Genomic DNA, 18,617 nt, shown 5'->3' with positions numbered 1-18,617 from the left:
GCCTTTCAATAACTGTATTTCACATTCTTTGCTTAAAAAAATAGTCTAACCTATTTGTTCAGATACAGCACAGAAATATTTTATTGTTTTACAAATTTTGATGTTCATGTTTGGAAACAGTTTTATGAGAGAACATGGAGTTAACATGATGTAAAGATCTGGCCTTAAAATATCATATGTGGTATTAAAATTTATTCTCTAAGGTGTAATTGAGGCTCAGGCCTTTTTGTGGTGAGGAAGGGAGACGAGGCAAAATGAATGGAGAAGTAGTTTTGAATGGCTAGTATGTAATACCATATCAGTTTTAATATTTTATTTTGTACCAGGATGATCTCTATGTAGAGAATTAAGCATTTTTTCTTTCTTTATTTTTATTTTTTGGAGGGGATAAATGGGTGGTGCAGGAGATACATATTTCTTTTCATTTCTACTCATGTCTATAGCATTATAAAATCAGAAGGGGCCTTAGAGATTCTTTAGTCTCTTGGTTGAGAAACGTCATTGTGCATAAGTCAGTTTGGTCTTCTGCACAGTTCCAAAGATCACCCAAAGATTTAGGCTGTGCAACTAGAAGCTGAGAAACTTTACAAAAAATTTGTTGTTAGTTTCAGTTATACACCAAAGTTATTCATTTATAAACACACACACACACACGTATGTGTGTGTGTAGAGTCTGCCTACAATGCAGGAGCTTCAAGAGACAAAAGTTTGATCCCTGGGTTGGGAAGATTCCCTGGAGGAAGGGTGTAACAACTCACTCCAGTATCTTTGCCTAGAGAATCCCATGAACAGAGGAGCCTGGCGGGCTATAGTCTGTAGGGTTGCAAAGAGTCACTGAAACTATTGAACACACACCTGGGATTAGAAACTGAGAAATTTTGAAAAACCAATTCCTGGGTCTCACTCTTGGAGATTTGGATTCCATAGAAAAAGATGTGTCTGCGGAATGTGTCTTTGGTACAGATACCCCTTTCCCCTCACCCAAAGAGCAGCAGTCCCCAACCTTTTCGGCATCAGGGACCAGTTTTGTGGAAGACAATGTTTTCAGGGGCCATGGGGGAGGGGTGGGATAGTTTCTAGATGATTGAAGCACATTACATCTGTTGTGCAGTTTATTTCTATTATTATTACATCAACTCCACCTCAGATCATCAGGCTTTTAGTCCCAGAGGTTGGGGACCCCTGCCATAGAGGATTCCCAGATACAGTCTGACCAAAGACCACATTTCAGGAAACACTGGTCTGGTCTATCTTATTTATGGAGGAGAGAAGTAAGGTCCGAGGAAGTTGAGTGACACGTCCCAGTCTGTTAGTGAGAGAGATGGGAGTGGACCGTGTGTTTCAGAACTCAGTTCAGTGATTTTTTTTTCCCACCAGAGCATACACTATTATTTTAGTGTCTAGTTACATCATGAACTAAAGATATGAACCACCAGCTTAAAGTGTCTTTATTTGTTGTAACCTCTGTTTTTTTATAAATGGTTTTCAGATGTTTGGGAATAGCCTCAGCTCCCAGTCACTTAGCCTGCCGCTGAAGAATGACGGGGATGAAGGGAAGGGAAAACCCTCTGCCCTTCCACATATTCCCCACCCCCCCCCCACCCCCACACATAACCTTCTGGAAACTGGCTTCTGTGTATTTTCTCCTCGAGTCACATGCCCCTGGAAGATTAACAGATACTTATTTAGAAAACTGTCCAAAGCATTCAGGAACTTGACACTTGTTGAAAGGGGGAGGACGTGCCGCTGAACACCTTCTCTACCCAAGTGTGATGTAGCAACCGTTGCTACGTTCTTGGAGGGGAGGAAGGAACTATGTCATGTGCCTATTCTTTAGGATGTCCCCTGCATCTCTATCACAATCTGGCCAAACAAAACAGGCCCGTGCTCTCCGCTGAGTCATGCAGTCTGTGATGGCGTCCTACACATGGAGGAAAGATGTTTCCTTTCCTGCTAATATCTGGTGTGCGTAATGAAGAATGATCATTGTGAATTTTCTTTCAGAAATCAGTTGCAGTGAAATAAAAGATTTTTACCATTAAGGAGTATCTATTGGTTAAACTGAAATTCACATTCCCATATTCCTTTTTTATTTTTTGAACTCTACATTAGTCAGGATGGGTTAGATGAGGCTGTGGTAACAAACAACCCCCAAATCCTAGTGGCTTAACACATCTAAGCCATGCGTCTCATGCGGGTTGTCAGGAAGGCATGGCCCGTTGTGTGCGCTGAGGAATCCATGCTGACCGCAACTCCGTCCTGTGTTTCCATGGCTGTCGGGGCAGGGAAGGGTGAGTTTAGCTCTGCCTTGCTCTGACAGTTAAATGCTTCCACTCAGTGATAGATGATTGTGTCTGCTCACGTTTTATTGGCCAAATCGAATTCAAGAGAGTTGACAGTATAACCTAATGTTATCATGAATCCAGAATATTCTTTTTCTTGCTTTTGTTTCAACCTCATTAGTTTTGCTAAACTTTCAGACTTCCAAGATGGGACCTAGATCTTTTAAGTTTTCTGCTTGTGTGTGTATATATGTGAACAGACGGTCTTTGACATTACTGTAAAACCACTTAGAATTAACTTTGACTTCTCCAATTAAAAAATTATAACTATTAAATATAATAAAATTTACCATCTTAATGGTTAAATGTGAAGTATAGTTGTATTAAGTACATTTGCATCATTATGTAACCACTGTACAGAACTCTCTTATCTTGCAAAACTGAAACTCTGTACCTATTAAATAATGACTTCCCATTTCCGTCCTCCATCTCAGCAATATCATTCTATATTCTGTCTCTGTGGATTTAACCATTCTAGTTACCGCATGTAAGTGGGATTATATGGTATTTATCTTTCTGTGGTTTATTTCTCTTAGCATAATGTCCACAAGTTTCATCCATGTTGTACCCTGTGTCAGGCTTGCTTTCATTTTTAAGGCTGGGTAATACTCCATTGTGTTTCTTTACCATATTTTGTCTTTCTGTACAACTGTCGATGAACACTTGGGTTGCTTCCACCTTTTGGCCATTGTGAATAATATTGCTGGGAACATTGGTATTTTATCTTGCTTTATCTGTGCTGCTTTTGCTATACAAAAGAGAGGCAACCTCTTCGTCTTCGGACTTCTAGTTTACCATTCACAAGGGACAGGAAACAGTTATTTAAATGTTGAACTAATAGGCTGACTTTGGGGATCTTCTGCCATTGGTTACAACAAAAGCTGAGCGACACTCCACTCTCCTGCAAGTTCAACTGAATCGACAGAGCCAATGGATTCTGGTATTTTGTCTTGCATGTAACCTGCAGATCTTAACATTTTTCTCATACAGGTGACAATATATGCCTCGCACATTATTTTTCCTCTAAAGGTCATGGCAAACAGATCTGTTTACATGTGCTGCGGCTCTTTGAAGAACCTCAGTCCATTTTATTATCTAAGTCCTTTCCTCTCCCACTCCCAGGAACCAATTTTTTATCCCCTCACAGGGCATTATCACCTTTGGTTGAGAGTGTATGCTTTAGACTAAGATCGCTGATTCTTACTGGTCTTCAAGCCTGGCATGATCTATCTCCTACTGAACTCCTCTTTTCTCTCCCTTCCCCCTTCCTGCCCCACCTCCCCTGGTTCACTCCTGTCTAGCCCCACAGGTTCCTTTCTGTTCTTCAAGGGCATCAAACTTGTTCCTACTTTAGAGTCCTTTGCACAAGTTGTTCTCTTTGCTGAAGGGCTATTTTTTAATTTTTTATTAATTAGTTTCTACTCACACATCTGTTCTCCACCTTAGATATCACTGCTCTAGAAGAACCTCCTCCAACTCCCCTGCTCCAGTCTATATTAGATCTTCGCTGTTGTTCTCTCACAGTGCTGTAAGGATACATTTATTTGTATTTTTTTTTTTTTATATGTTTGCCATCCCAATGTATTGTAAACTTGAGGTCAGAGACTGACTGGCTTTCCTCTGTATATATCACATTTAGCTCGTAGAATTGTTGAAAGAGATTGCTCAACAATCAAAATTGTTAGCATGTAGAATTGTTGAAAAAAGGGTTGATGAAGTGTTTTGTGAAAATACACAATGAAACAAAACTACTCTGAATTTGGTATTGCTTTTTAAAATGTATGTATGCATTTATGTTGTGTTCTGATCAAAATTAAAAAAAATTAAAATGAATTATACATTGCTCATCACAACAGCTTTATATATGTATACATATAGGAGGTATAGGAAATGCTAGCTGCTATAACGTACATTAGGTAAGGAAACTGTTGTTCCTATAACAATGAAATCCTGAAATACCAGTGTTTTGATAAAATAGTTTGTTTCTTATTCATATATGAGTCCAGTTGGCAGGGCTGAAGTGGAGGCAGAGGTTCTGTTCTAAGCAGCCATTCAGGGACTCAGTTGATGGGGACTTGCTGCCCATAATGCATGGCTTCCAAGGTCACCTTGGTGTCTGTGTCTGGATGGAAGGCATGGAGGAGAATGTTGAGAATTGCATGGGAGGTTTTCTTGGGGTAATCTTGGGAGTGGAATGCATCACTCCTGCCCACATCCATTTTTTGCATTCCTGACCAGACTCAGATCTCCAGTAGGGTTGCAATGCCTTTTATCCCCCGACATGAACCCAGCCACATGACTGCACGTCCTAGGCAGGGAGGCTGGGAAGACAGCTCTGAACTCAGGAGGTAAACTGGTCTCCTCCATCATATCCTTGGAAAGTCATACATATGTGTAAAGTATGTAGTTGATATTTGGGTGTACGTGGATTTATAAATCCCTTTCAGAAACTTGGGGGCCCTTGCCAAATCCAAGATGCCGAGAATGGGAATCACTAAAAATAGGAATATGTGAGCTTTATTTTAAGAGAGGGTTTTGTCTGCTTCATCATTTTCAAAATTAAAAGAGAGAAGGTGGACTGAAATCAGGGGAAATGGGCTCAGGTTAGAGAAGGGCTAATATACACCTAACTGAACAAAACAATTTAAATAAGAACTAATCTTACCAGGCTCTCCTGGTGTAGCTGTGTTCAGGAGAGTGCAGTCTGGCAACTTGTCAGCTGAATGAAAGCCCAGGTGGGGTTCTGGTTGGGCTGCTGGCAACATTGTAATTAATAAAATGGAGCCTTTATTTATTTTTTTTAACCAAAGACCTGTTTTCAGTTCCCAGATCACCTGATAAGTCCTATTCTTTTGATGTCCTACAAATAAAAACTAGTTCTCCATCCCATGGGGCTACTAATCAAATAGTGTCTGTTTGTTAAAAGAAAAAAAAAAAGACCTATTGCATGTCTGGTCCATAATACCACAAGGCAGCGGTAATTGATCTACAAAATCATGATACGGTGCTTTTATCTGGGCCGAGACTTACCTGGCCACCCCCCTGGTTTGCCGTTCTTCCCTATGCCAGGGGGTGGGAGCAGAAATACGAGTCCGGGTGTTTCTTTTATGCTGTTTGTGTTTGCTCTCTCAGCTCTTCTCCTTCACAGAAAGAGACTGAATTCAGAGCTCAGTGGCCTAGGTGGGTGGCTGTGTTAACTTCTGTTTCATTGTTATTGACCAGCTTTTGAGACTTGTGCTTTTTGCTTTTTTTTTTTTTCCCCCTTCACCATCCATCTAACTCTGTAACCTAGTGGTCCTTTTAGAAAAGCTGGAAGGTAAAAAACGCAGCATTTGTGGACCACCTCTAACCTCCAAATAGACAAAGGTTGTACATTTTAAATCCTAAAATTTCAAACAGGTTGATTGGCCAATTTAATGCTTTTCAACAAATGTCAGCAGTTTCCACCTCCTGCCCCTTTCAGCTCTTTGGTTTTCCCTTTTGCATAAGATGCGGTTTCAAGTCAGCATTGTCCTGCTTTCGCTGCTTCTGCTGAAGCTGAAAAGGGTTTGACTGACATTATCAGAAAGTTCTGACAGCTGTGAACTTAACCCCCAAAGCAGGTTGGTGAGGTCCTGCTGGCATCCTTCTTGGTGCCATGGTAGCATTAGAAAGGAGGTTTAATATATGTCAGATAGTTAATAAGAAGTAATGTTATCACACCAAGTTTTGTGATTAAGTATGAGTTTTCAGTTTTGGTTAATTTGTAATATGTTTTCTTATTCTAAATAAATACTTGTTTTTATACCTAAAAAACGAAAGGTTTATGCTCAAGTTCCAGCCAGCACTGGACGGGAGACTCCCAAATCCCAGGATTTGCGGTTCAGCAGGACTGCACGGTGGTTGGGGGGGCACAATCATCATCTACTCCTATTACAAAAGACCATATTACCAAGAGAAAAAAAAGGGGTCTTAATTACCAAAAAGAAAAAAAGAAAGGTCTTAATTGGAACAAGGCAGCATGTAGGAGCTGGGTAGAAATGGTTCTGCAGGACCCCTGCAGCAGCAACAGTACTTGAGTGTGTGTTTGTGTGTGTGTGTGTGTGAGTCACTTAGTCATGTCCAACTCTTTGCAACCCCATGGACTGTAACCCACCCAGGCTCCTCTGTCCATGGAATTTTCCAGGCAAGGCTACTGGAGTGTGTTCCCATTTCCTTCTCCAGGAGATCTTCCAGATTCAGGGATGGAACCCGGGTCTCCTGAATTGCAGGCAGATTTTTTTTTTTTACCATCTGAGCCACCAGGGAAGCCTTTACCTTATACTTAATTGGAATCTGCATATGAAGAGCTGTAAATGTCCCTCTGTTTGGCGGGTACTATTTTCAGCTGGATTTTTGTCCTAGGTCTTCCCCAAGTAGGAAAGGGCTGTCAGAGGGATGCTTCCTGAGTGAGAGTTCAGGAGCCAGTCAGCCAACCGTGAGCTCAAGTCTGCCTTCCTTGCAGCTGCGCTCGATTGTGTGTTTAGCTGCCACTGGTAATGAGTCCAAAACAGCAGCTGCTGAGAGCCAAGGCTGGCACCTCCCCATCAATTGCTCCAGCGTGGGTCCAGGGTGTGGAACAGATAGAGCTGAATGTAGAATGTGTGGGTCTTTGAGGCTGTTTTTCAAGGAACATGGGAAATGATTGAATTTGACATTGAGCAACTTGCCAGTTAGTTTCCACCTCTTACACATTCTGCATCTAGTTGCTTTTGTTTCAGATAGAAGGCTGCTGAGGGGTGAGTGCAGTTTGGATTGAAGGGGACCATAGAGAGTTCTCTTTGAGTTGTAAAGGTTCCTCCTATAGAGTCATTAGTTTCGTGAGTGATTTCTGAAGTTGAGACTTAGAAACAGATGACAGGAAGCCCTTCTGCTAAATTTATTTCATTCATTTTCTTAGTCTTCCCTATGTTGGGTGGGGATTAGTATATTCCCTTTTGTACAGGCTATCCCAGAAAATGTGTTCATTTTGAATACAGTGATCTAAGGAATCAGGTTATTACAACAGCTTAGTCTCCATGTGATATATATATTTTGAAATAAATATGAGTAAAGGGCAAGCTCCTTGGAATTTATTCAGGAATTCTCTATCTACAGGATAACTCCTCTTGTCAAATGGTATGGTCTCTTCCCCACGTTTAAGGACACAGATCTAGAAGTGGCTTGACTTCTTATTTTCTGGACTTGATCGATCACTTCTTTCATAGCCATTAAACTAGACAGTCAAAATTTTTAAGGAAAAGAACTAAACCTTGTCTTGGGTCCTCCTAAAGTGCCTTGCCTAGCACCATGCTTAGTAGACACACTTTAGATTCAACTGTATGGATTTCCTTTGACTGCTTATAATAGATTATCATAAACTATGTGGCTTAAAATGAGAGAAATGTATTTTCTTGCAGTTATGGAGACCAGAAATCCAAAATGAGGGTATCAGCAAGGCCATGCTCCCTCCAGAGACTTTGCGAGAGAATCAGTTAGTTCCTTGCCTCTCCTAGCCACCAGAGTCTACTAGCTGTGCCTCGGTCTTCCTTAGCTGTCGCTGCGTCATTCTGGTCTCTGCTTCTGTCTTCCTATCATTTTTGTGTGTGTCAAACCTCTCTCTGCCTCTCTCTTGCTGTGGCTTGTAAGACTTAGTTGGATAACCTGGGATAATCTCCGCATCTCAAAATCCTTAATGTATTCACATCTGCCAAGGCCCCTTGTCCAGTCATTGAGAATGACAGAAACTTACCTTTGGGAGCTATTATCAAGCTTACCTCACTTATGTACAGTTTTTGCATATTCTTGTGGCCAGTCATTGGATTTCACCAGAAGCACTTCAAGGATATTTGCTTCTATTTCATTTTGGGGGATTGTTTGCTTCAAGTCACTTCTGTTTTAATATCCTCTTATGTTTAAAGAATTTTTTTTATGTGGACCATTTTTAAAGTCTTCATTGAATTTGTTATAATATCATTTATGTTTTATGTTTTGTTTTTTTTTTGGCCATGAGGCAGGTGGGATCTTAGCTCCCCCACCAGGGATCAAACCCACACCCCCTGCACTGGAAGACGAAGTCTTAACCATTAGACTGCCCAGGAAGTCCTGTTTCAACATCCTCTTATTCTTTATTCTTTTGCTGTTAGGACACCAAATGATTTTCAGTAAAAATGGCTTTCTCAGCTATGGGATTGGCTTTGGTCTTGGCAGTGTGTGCCTTTGACAGAGAATTTTACGTTCTGTTTGGGCCTGCTGACGAGGAATTATTGCTCTCACTACTGAACCTAAGGACAAGCTGGGTGTGGCGTCTGGGTCAGGTTGATTGAGCCTGTATAGGTCAGAGAGTATCAGAGTCTTGTGTTTACAGTATTGTAATTCCCGCATAATCTCAGTTTTGAGTATTTTACTCTCTAAAATTCATTCCTATTTTTCACAATTTATTTCCTCCAGAGTCCCCAACTCCATAATTTTTCAAGTCTACTGGGACCTACAAGACCTAATTTCCACCACGTTTTCCTTATGCCTCACTCACCTGCCTTCCTTAGCCAGCTGAATAAGGAATAGCCAGCCATGCCTTGGCCAGTCATGATGATCACTCCCTCAGTTTCTTTCTTCCTGTCTCTTTGGTGCACTCACTTGGCTAAGCCTTAACTCAAGTTAACCCCACCTGTGCAGGCGAATGTGATTGCTTTAAATTCAAGATCACTGTCCTCCAGTGGGCCCCTTGGACTGCTCAGGAATCCTCCTGCATTTCTCTCTACTTTCTCACTCCCGCAGATGAATATTTTATTTCTTTCCTCTGATCAAACCTCCCACAATTTCTTCCTTGTTTCCACTCACAGATTCCTATTTAATTAAGACAATAGAAACTATCAGAAGAAAATTTCCAAATTTTTCCTATTTACCTTCATCTAATTCACACACACTGACTGCTATCCATTAATGATGGATAAATCATCCATCTGGTCCCCTAGCAAAGTCCAGTCTTTCCACTTGAGGTCCCATCCCCATTTTGCCTATTCAAAAATATTGCTCTGATAATTCCCCTCTTTTCTGCATCTCCTGCCTTCGTTTCTCCCTCCCTCTCTTCCTTTTATACTAGACTTTCCCCCTTTAGTCCACAAATATGCTGTTGTTTCTTCCATCATAAAAGCTTTCTCTTGATTCTACATGTCCCTTCATTCCACTCCATTTTCCCACTGTGTTATGTCCAAACTCCTTAAAAGAGTTGCCTGTATTTGTTCTGTTTATCTCTTGAGATCATTGTCATCAAGTTTTCATATCAGTTAGTCCTCTCAAACAGTTTCTACCAAGGCCATCAATAACCTTCATGATACCAACATGCTATGGACCTTTCTCAGTTCTCATTTTTCTTGACTTAACCACCTTAACACAAATGATCATTCCCTTTTCCTGTAACATCTCTCATCACTTGGCCTCTAGAACACCATATTCTCCTTCTGTCCGTGCTCCACCCACATTAGCCTTCATGCTGTTCAGTGAACCTGCTGCATATGCCCCTGCCTCAAGGCTTTCTATTTAGTATTTAGTGCTTTATAAAAATACTGTATTTATGCTCATTTATACTCCCCCAGTTTGGGGACAATCATGAGTGTGTGCGGTTTTTCTAAGCATAGTTTCCTTGCTATTTGCTATACAAAAACTTTCTATGTGAAATTTTGTACCTAAGATGCTTGTTCCTTATGTCATTTTGCAGACTTGTTATCTCTCCTTTTTGCAACTTTCCAAAATTGTTGACATCTTCATTGTCTCTTGAATTTTTTAACCACTGTGGTTCATTTTAAAATTATGGTTCTTGTATCTCTAACTGTTGGGGTGTACTCAGAAGTCACTGGGACCACAAACATAGAAGAAGATTGAAGATACCCTTAAGTAGAAGTTCACAGATTACAGAGGCAAGGGTCATGACCATGACTTCTCTCCTTCTGGGTCTGTGAGGGAAAGAACACGGGCTGGGTACTGGCTCAGCCAAATAACTGGCAGTGCAACCTCAGGCAAACCCCATAACCTCTGTGAGCCTTCCTCTCCCATCTGTAAAGGGTAAGGGCTTGAACCAGTTAATCTCTGAGGCCCTTTTTAGCTCTAACAATCTGTGAACGTGGGCAGGGGCACCACTCAGGCTGTAAATACCTGCTGGATTATACTGAGGTCTCTCCCTTTTCTTACCTGCTTCTTGCCAGCTTTCATGTTAAAATTTTCCACTCAACCAGGCGCAGCAGAGGCAGAGGGCCTAGAGCAGGTACCACCCCTGCTGACTGCCAAATCTCTCTCCAGCCTAGCCACTGCCTGCACGGAGGGGCTTTTGCGTGAAATTGGCCAGCTTTAGTCCCCTTCCACAAATAAACTTTCAAGTACTCCCTGGAAGAGTGAGAAGCTGCCAGTGGTACTGGCAGTGAGTTTTATAATGATTTTTTGATGCTTTCCATGTGACTTGGGTTCTGAGGGCGATGTGTTTGGTTGGGTTGTATTGACAGGTTTCCCAGGGACGTGTTTTACACCTGCTGGTCATGCAGGAGACAGTGTGGTGAAGAGCTCTTGTTCCTCTGGCCCTCTGTAGCCTCTGTGCCAGTGCTGGCTATCTCTGTGGTCATGACCTTTGCCAGCCTGTCTGCCATGTGCCTCATGTATGGCTGCCACTGAAGAGGACCTTGGACTACTCAGCTTGGACTGGCTGAGTCAGTTCTCAGAAAGCATGTTCCCTAAAATGATCTTGCAGGCAGTGATGAGGGATAATCATAAAAGCTGTGAGCCAGGCTGTGAACTGGCCTTATCTTTAATCCTCATGCTAGCCCTCTCAGGGAAGGCTTTGTCTCCATGCTTGGGTTGATGGAATGATGAAAGTGACCTGGATGTTAATTAACAACCAGTAAATAGCTGAGCTGAACTGGAACCCAGACCTTTCTGACTCCGCAGTGCATATTTTCTGCACATCTCTGTGCTCCCATGAGATAAAGCCAGTGCTACACTTTGGTCCCTTATGGCTAATTACGCTTTCATGGGTTGGTCTCAACTGCAGCTTCTAATTCCGTAATATTGTTACACAGAAAAAAAAAAAGCTGAATTCTGATTGTGAAAAAAGTAAACTTTGGTAATATTAACTCTTTGTAGGTTGTAGGGGGCGATGCTTGGTTTGTTGATTTCAGTTTCATTTTTGATCATTACTCAGGCACCTCTTCTCAAAAAAATTAACAGTTGAGGTTAGTTGAGAATTGGCCTATGATTGGCCATATTATGTTTCTTCATGTCCCTCTTGTTTAAAATAAAAAGCATCACCACCACCAACATAATCACACACCTAGAAATCAGGCAAAAGGGATGACTCTAAGACTTTCTTTTAAAACATGTGGATCTTAAGGTTTGAATCAAAGTGATACTATTTTACCATTCATATCTGTTTAATTGTGACACAGTACACCTGCTTACTTTAAAGAAGAAAAGTAATAGGAGTTTAAGGAGGGGGAAAGTGACGGGGACACCCCATAACTCTTCTCTAGTGATATCCTGAGGAGTTAAGCATAAATGAATCAGAAACAGATGGATTTTCTTTTCCTCTTGAAACACACATGGGTTTAAAAACTTGGAGAGGAAAAAAAAAAGTCCTTTGTTAGAGTCCAAATGTTTGAATTAGAATTTAAGATTTCCATAGGTTCCAGCAAGTAGTTGTGTGGACTCGTCTCTAATTTAGATGGGGTGTGTGCTTAAGCAGAGCATTTAAACTATTCTGCGGAGCTGCTGTCAGGGAGGCGTAACAGTTCTGTAAAATGACATAAGGCACAAGGGCCTTATGTGCAAACTTGTTTCACATGGGTTCTCGGGTATTGAGTAACATGAATTTCATGTAATTTGATTCTTGAAAATTTCATAAGGTTTACCTCAGTCTTTGTGTCTGAAAGTGGAAACAGTTTCAAAGGGATCGTCCAGGTGCTGTGCAGGGCGTCTTCCCTCTCCCCCCTCTGCCAAGGGTGGCGTGTCATCTCCACCACCTTGTTCTTCAAGAATTCTTCTTCAGTTTTCTGGTCATTGTTTCAGGCCCCATTGAAGCCAGGGTTCCCCAGAATTTCTTCTACTAGCTGCAGGTGTTCCTAGAAACGTTGCCTTAACTTTGACTTGACTGTTAACTGGAAAACTACAGAAAGGAGTCAGTTAGATATTAGGAAATCCTCCTGACCAAATGGAAACTCAGTACTAGAAGAGGTCACCCAGTCACTGTCCCCAGATGAGATCCTTTTGATATTGACTGGCTTCCAAGGATCTCTGAGGAAGTGTGGAAATGATGACATTTTAAGAGCACAATTTTCCCCCCAAATTATGAAGCTAGACCATTCATTGATATGACCTATATCAAATCCCTTATGATTATACAGTGCAAGTGAGAAACAGATTTAAGGGACTAGGTCTGATAGACAGAGAGCCTGATGAACTATGGACGGAGGTTTGTGCCATTGTACAGGAGACAGGGATCAAGACCATCCCCATGGAAAAGAAAACAAAAAGGCAAAATGGTTGTCTAAGGAGGCCTTACAAATAGCTGTGAAAAGAAGAGAAGCGAAAAGCAAAGAAGAAAAGGAAAGATATACCAATTTGAATGCAGGGTTCCATAGAATAGCAAGGAGAGATAAGAAAGCCTTCCTCAGTGATCAGTGCAAAGAAATAGAGGAAAACAATAAGATGGGGAAGACTAGAGATCTCTTCAAGAAAATCAGAGATACCAAGGGAACATTTCATGCAAAGATGGGCTCAATAAAGAACAGAAATGTTATGGACCTAACAGAAGCAGAAGATAGCCAGAAGAGATGCCAAGAATACACAGAAGAACTGCTCAAAAAAGATCTTCACGACCTGGATAATCACAATGGTGTAATCACTCACCTAGACCAGACATCCTGGAATGTGAAGTCAAGTGGGCCTTAGGAAGCATCACTATGAACAAAGCTAGTGGAGGTGATGGAATTCCAGTTGGGTTATTTCAAATCCTAAAAGATGATGCTGTGGAAGTGCTGCACTCAATATGCCAGGAAATTTGGAGAACACAGCAGTGGCCACAGAACTGAAAAGGTCAGTTTTCATTCCAATCCCAAAGAAAGGCAATGCCAAAGAATGTTCAAACTACCACATAATTGCACTCATCTCACACGCTAGCAAATAATGCTCAAAATTCTCCAAGCCAGGCTTCAACAATACATGAATCATGAACTTCCAGTTATGCAAGCTGGATTTTGAAAAGGCAGAGGAACAAGAGATCAAATTGCCAACATCTGTTGGATCATCAAAAAAGCAAGAGAGTTTCAGAAAAGCATCTACTTCTACTTTATTGACTATGCGAAAGCCTTTGACTGTGTGGATCACAATAAACTGTGGAAAATTCCGAAAGAGATGGGAATACCAGACCACCTGACCTGCCTCTTGAGAAATCTGTATATAGGTCAAGAAGCAACAGTTAGAACTGGACATGGAACAACAGACTAGTTCCAAATCGGAAAAGGAGTCCGTCAAGGCTGTATATTGTCACCCTGCTTATTTAACTTATATGCAGAGTACATCATGAGAAATGCTGGGCTGGAGGAAGCACACTCTGGACTCAGTGAAGCACAAGCTGGAATCAAAGTTGCCAGGAGAAATATCAATAACCTCAGATATGCAGATGACACCACCCTTATGGCAGAAAGTGAAGAAGAACTAAAGAGCCTCTTGATGAAAGTGAAAGAGGAGAGTGAAAAAGTTGGCTTAAAGCTCAACATTCAGAAACTTAAGATCACGGCATCCAGCCCCATCACTTCTTGGCAAATAGATGGGGAAACAGAGGAAACAGTGGCATACTTTATTTTTTTGGGCTCCAAAATCACTGCAGATGGTGATTGCAGCCATGAAATTAAAAGACACTTACTTCTTGGAAGAAAAGTTATAACCAACCTAGACAGCATATTAGAAAGCAGAGACATTACTTTGTCAACAAAGGTCCATCTAGTCAAAGCTAAGGTTTTTCCAGTGTCATGTATGGATATGAGAGTTGGATTATAAAGAAATCTGAGCACCAAAGAACTGATGCTTTTGAACTGTGGTGTTGGAGAAGACTCTTGAGAGAGCCTTGGACTACAAGGAGATCCAATCAGTCCATCCTAAAGGTTATCAGTTCTGAAAGTTCATTGGAGGGACTGATGTTGAAGCTGAAACTCCAATACTTTGGCCACCTGATGCGAAGAACTGACTCATTTGAAAAGACCCTGATGCTGGGAAAGATTGAAGGCAAGATAAGAAGGGGATGACAGAGGACGAGATGGCTGGATGGCATCACCGACTCAGTGAACATGAGTTTGAGTAAATTCCGGGAGTTGGTGATGGACAGGGAGTCCTGGCGTCCTGCAGTCCATGGGGTCACAAAGAATTGGACTCAACTGAGCTACTGAAACGAACTGATGAAACTAGTAATCCCAAGCAGGTCCATTGCTGTTGCCTGATATTTCTGGCTGGGTATCTTGCCACCATGTTAACCTAGACATGGAGTGGAGAAGACCACCCTCCCCCCCTTTTTTTAGGCTAATCATTAAACACTTCTCTACCTAGTGCCTCCATCCCTGTTACCAGGGAAAATATTCTTCCTTATGCTTATGGTGTCCCAATATTAAACTCCTATTAAGTCTTTCTGTTTCTCAAAAATATCAATCATTTCCCACTCTTACCTCCATTTGTAGAGTCTGGTAAGTTTTGTATAGTTTAGTCATCTGATTTCATGAGGACTTCCCTACTTTCCTTCAATTTCTAGAAAATTCTGCAGTTTCAAACCATTTTTATTACTTGGTCATTTTGAACTATTTCTTTTAGCATATATGTGATATTACTTTACCTTGCAGAGCCTTCCTTCATAAGACTTTTTAACTCTTACAGTTTTGAGTTGGTTTTGAAAGGTTGCTATTGCGAGCTGTTTGTTACTCTGGGATTCGTGACCTCTGGAGATGATTTTGATCCAGGGTCAGAGATGAGGCTTGACTATTTGGAGCTTTTTGTATAGCAAAGTTTTATTAAAGTGTAATAGAGATAGGGAAAGCTTCTGAAATTGACATCAGAAGGGGACAGAAAGAGTGCCCCCTTGCTAAGTTTATAGCAAGCTGCTTTATGTCTGTTAGAAAACTATTGATTAAATAAGAGAGACACCTCAAGGCTGAGAGAGTTTCACCAGGCCCTTCTCCCACAATATGAACTTTTGAGATAGGATGGCATGAGGTATGTCATCCCCCAGCCATAAAACAATTGGCAGGAATACTGGTTTGTTGAGCTATTATCAGCCCAAGGTTTGAGAGAAGAAATAAGTTAGTCTTAGGCAGAACCATTTTGAAGAAAGGCAAATTCCAAAGCAAATACATAGTTTCATTAACATAAAAAAAAATCCGCACTGGTCAGCTCAAAGCAGAACCAGGTGTTGTCATCACAGAATTAAAAGAAGCCTCTTAATTTTGTGTACAGAAGGAAAAAAATATCTGCCACTTACAGTTTATTTCCTCCTGCTGCTTGGGAACTCTGGCTGTCATGCCTGTTACCCTCTCAGGTTCAAGTTGAGTTTCTTTTTTTTTTTTTGTTCGGTTTTAATCAAACTCATCTTCTTTGGTGTCCCTTTCATTTCTTTCCTTACTCATGAATAATGTTCTATGCCATCTCTAACATCTAAAATACTGACTTTTTTCACCTGATCAGTATCTTTTTATCTTATTCAAAAATCTTTAAGATTCTCTTTTAAAATAGTGTATACTTGGCTGGTAAGAATGATGCATGACTGTTGATATATAAAATTCTGCCTCAAGGAAAACTTTAGCTCATTTAATGAAAGAATGATTCTAAGATCATAATGAATGTTACCGGGATTTCTATTTTTTCAGCTGGTATATGATGTTCTGCATCATTCATTCATTTACTTACATATGTTGAACTTGTACCATATTCTTATACTGTGTTAAGCACTGAGGATAAAAATATGATTAATATGTTATCCCACCCTTGGAAAGTAATAATCAGAGGTAGATAGAATGTATAAATTATATTACAGTAGACCGTATCTACTGTGATGAATATTTTAAGAGTCCTGTGGGCACATGGAGGAGAGAGTAAGAGATCAAGAATGGGAGGGTGTCACCAAGAAAGTGACACTGGACTTACTTGAATCTTCTTGGTTGAGTGGAGGAATGGGAAGAACCAGGATATTGATGTAAGATGGCATTGCAGAGGAATAGAAACATGAAGAAGGGTGTGTTGGGTGGGAGGAAGAATAAAACAGTAAGTCTAGTTAAAATGTAGAGTGTGGTAGGACCCGTAACAGGACATAAGACAGGGTGGTAGCTTAGACTAGATTTGTGAAAAGTGCAAACTTTGTTTGAAGTTTGATGTTAGCCCAGAGTTTTTAAAGTTGTTTCATGTTTGTGTGGGTGTGTTTAGCATAATGAAATGATCTTTTGTGTTTAAGACTGTAACCCCTATGCCATTGTGGAGGATGGATTTAAGGAGAGAAAAGACTTCAAATAGGAAGATAAGCATTGGTGTAAATATTCCTAGGATCTGCATGAGAGCTGGTGAGGGCTCTAAGAAATTCATAGCTCGTGTGTATGTCAGTGCAATTTACTGAGACAGGAATTCAGGAAGAAAAGTTAATTTGGGGTGGGTAGATAAAGACTTTAGTTGTTTCCTTGTTGAGTTGGAATTGGCTGGCTGGCAGCCAAGAGATGCTGCCAAGTAGGCATTTGGAAATGCAAGATGGTTATACAAAAGCCTTTTCCTTAGAAATAGCAACATGTAATGTCCTCAGGTGTCCATGATCTGAACACTGCTACTTTTTATATACACTTAAAGTTCTTAAGGACAGTCCTGCTTACGCTTTTATTACTTTTTTTTCCCCTCTTAGTTATTCTCACATTTTCTTGATAAATTGTTCCATTAACATCTCTTTCATGGTTCCAGATTTTGCCTCTTTTTTGTTTTTTAATAAGAATTGTTATTTTTGGCCTCAACTTCAGACATTTTGAAGAGATAACAATTTCATTTCTCTATGCCATTTTGAAGTTGCAGTTTTTTGGCCAACCATGTTTTTGTCTATATCATAAAAAGGAGAAGTCAAGCATGTTTTTCCTGGTGTAAACATTTTGGGCAGGTGATTTCCCAGCTGTTGTCCTTGGAAATCTTCCCAATCCTCTCTTTGTCTTATTGGGCAAAGTGGAAACTCTGAAGGTCTATAATTTTTAATTTGTAGTTACAGAAATTTATGGTTTGGTTGCTAACCAAAACAACTAATGTTGTTATTAGCATTGTTAAAAAGACTTCAACTATTAATCTAGTTTTTGAATACTTGTGACTTGTTCCTAATTTGAGAAGACCATTTTTTATATGATTTCAGCATAGAAACTATAAATTTTCTTAGTTGATACAATTTCAAAAATGTATACCATCAATGGGGAGAATATTTTGTATGCTATGTCCAACATATGTCTGACCTTATTTTTCAAAGATCCTGAGCTTTGAATATAGTGTCAGGGGTGTGATATTAAAACTTAACAGCTAGTATGTTAATATTTGAATGTTTATTGATTTAAAAATGTTGTATTGTTCTACTCACCTATATGCAGTGTATAATAGGCAAATTCATGGAGACAGAAAGTAGAACAGAGGTCAATAAAGGGCTAGGGGAAGGGAGAGTAAATGGGTACTGAGTTTCTGTTTGGAGTGATGAAAAGTTCTGGAAATGAATAGTGATGATGGTTGCCCAAAATTGTGAATGTACTTAATGGCACTCAGTTTTACACTTAAGAATATTGCCTTGTATTCTGTAGATAAAGTATAAATACACATTATAAAATTGCCTAGGAAGTAGTACAGCTCAAATTACTCATCAAGTTCTTATAATCATTTCCAAGTTATTAGTTGATGGTTAGAAATTATGGATGTGACCCTTCTGATAAAGAAGATCTTAGTCTGAGCTGTGATGTGATGCAGAGAACTGGGTCAGACTCTTACAGGTTCTCCATTAAATTGATGGTCAGTTAGGCTTTTGGCACTGGTGCTCTGTTGCAGCTGGGTGATGCTTACCTGAAAACCAGTCCTTCCCACGTGGCCTGCTGACCCGCCCATTACAGCCCCTCCCACTCCCAGAACCATACCTGCCCTCCTGCTGCCTCCACCAGGTCATTTCAGCAGCCACTGGCAGCGACTCGTGTCTGCGCCGGCACCGCTCTGAGGTCTAGCCCCTACTCCCAGGGAGCCGTGGGGTGACATAACTAAGTA

This window comes from Dama dama, chromosome 29, assembly GCF_033118175.1.
Source record: "Dama dama isolate Ldn47 chromosome 29, ASM3311817v1, whole genome shotgun sequence".
Classification (NCBI taxonomy): domain Eukaryota; kingdom Metazoa; phylum Chordata; class Mammalia; order Artiodactyla; family Cervidae; genus Dama; species Dama dama.
This window is presented reverse-complemented; position numbering follows the sequence as displayed.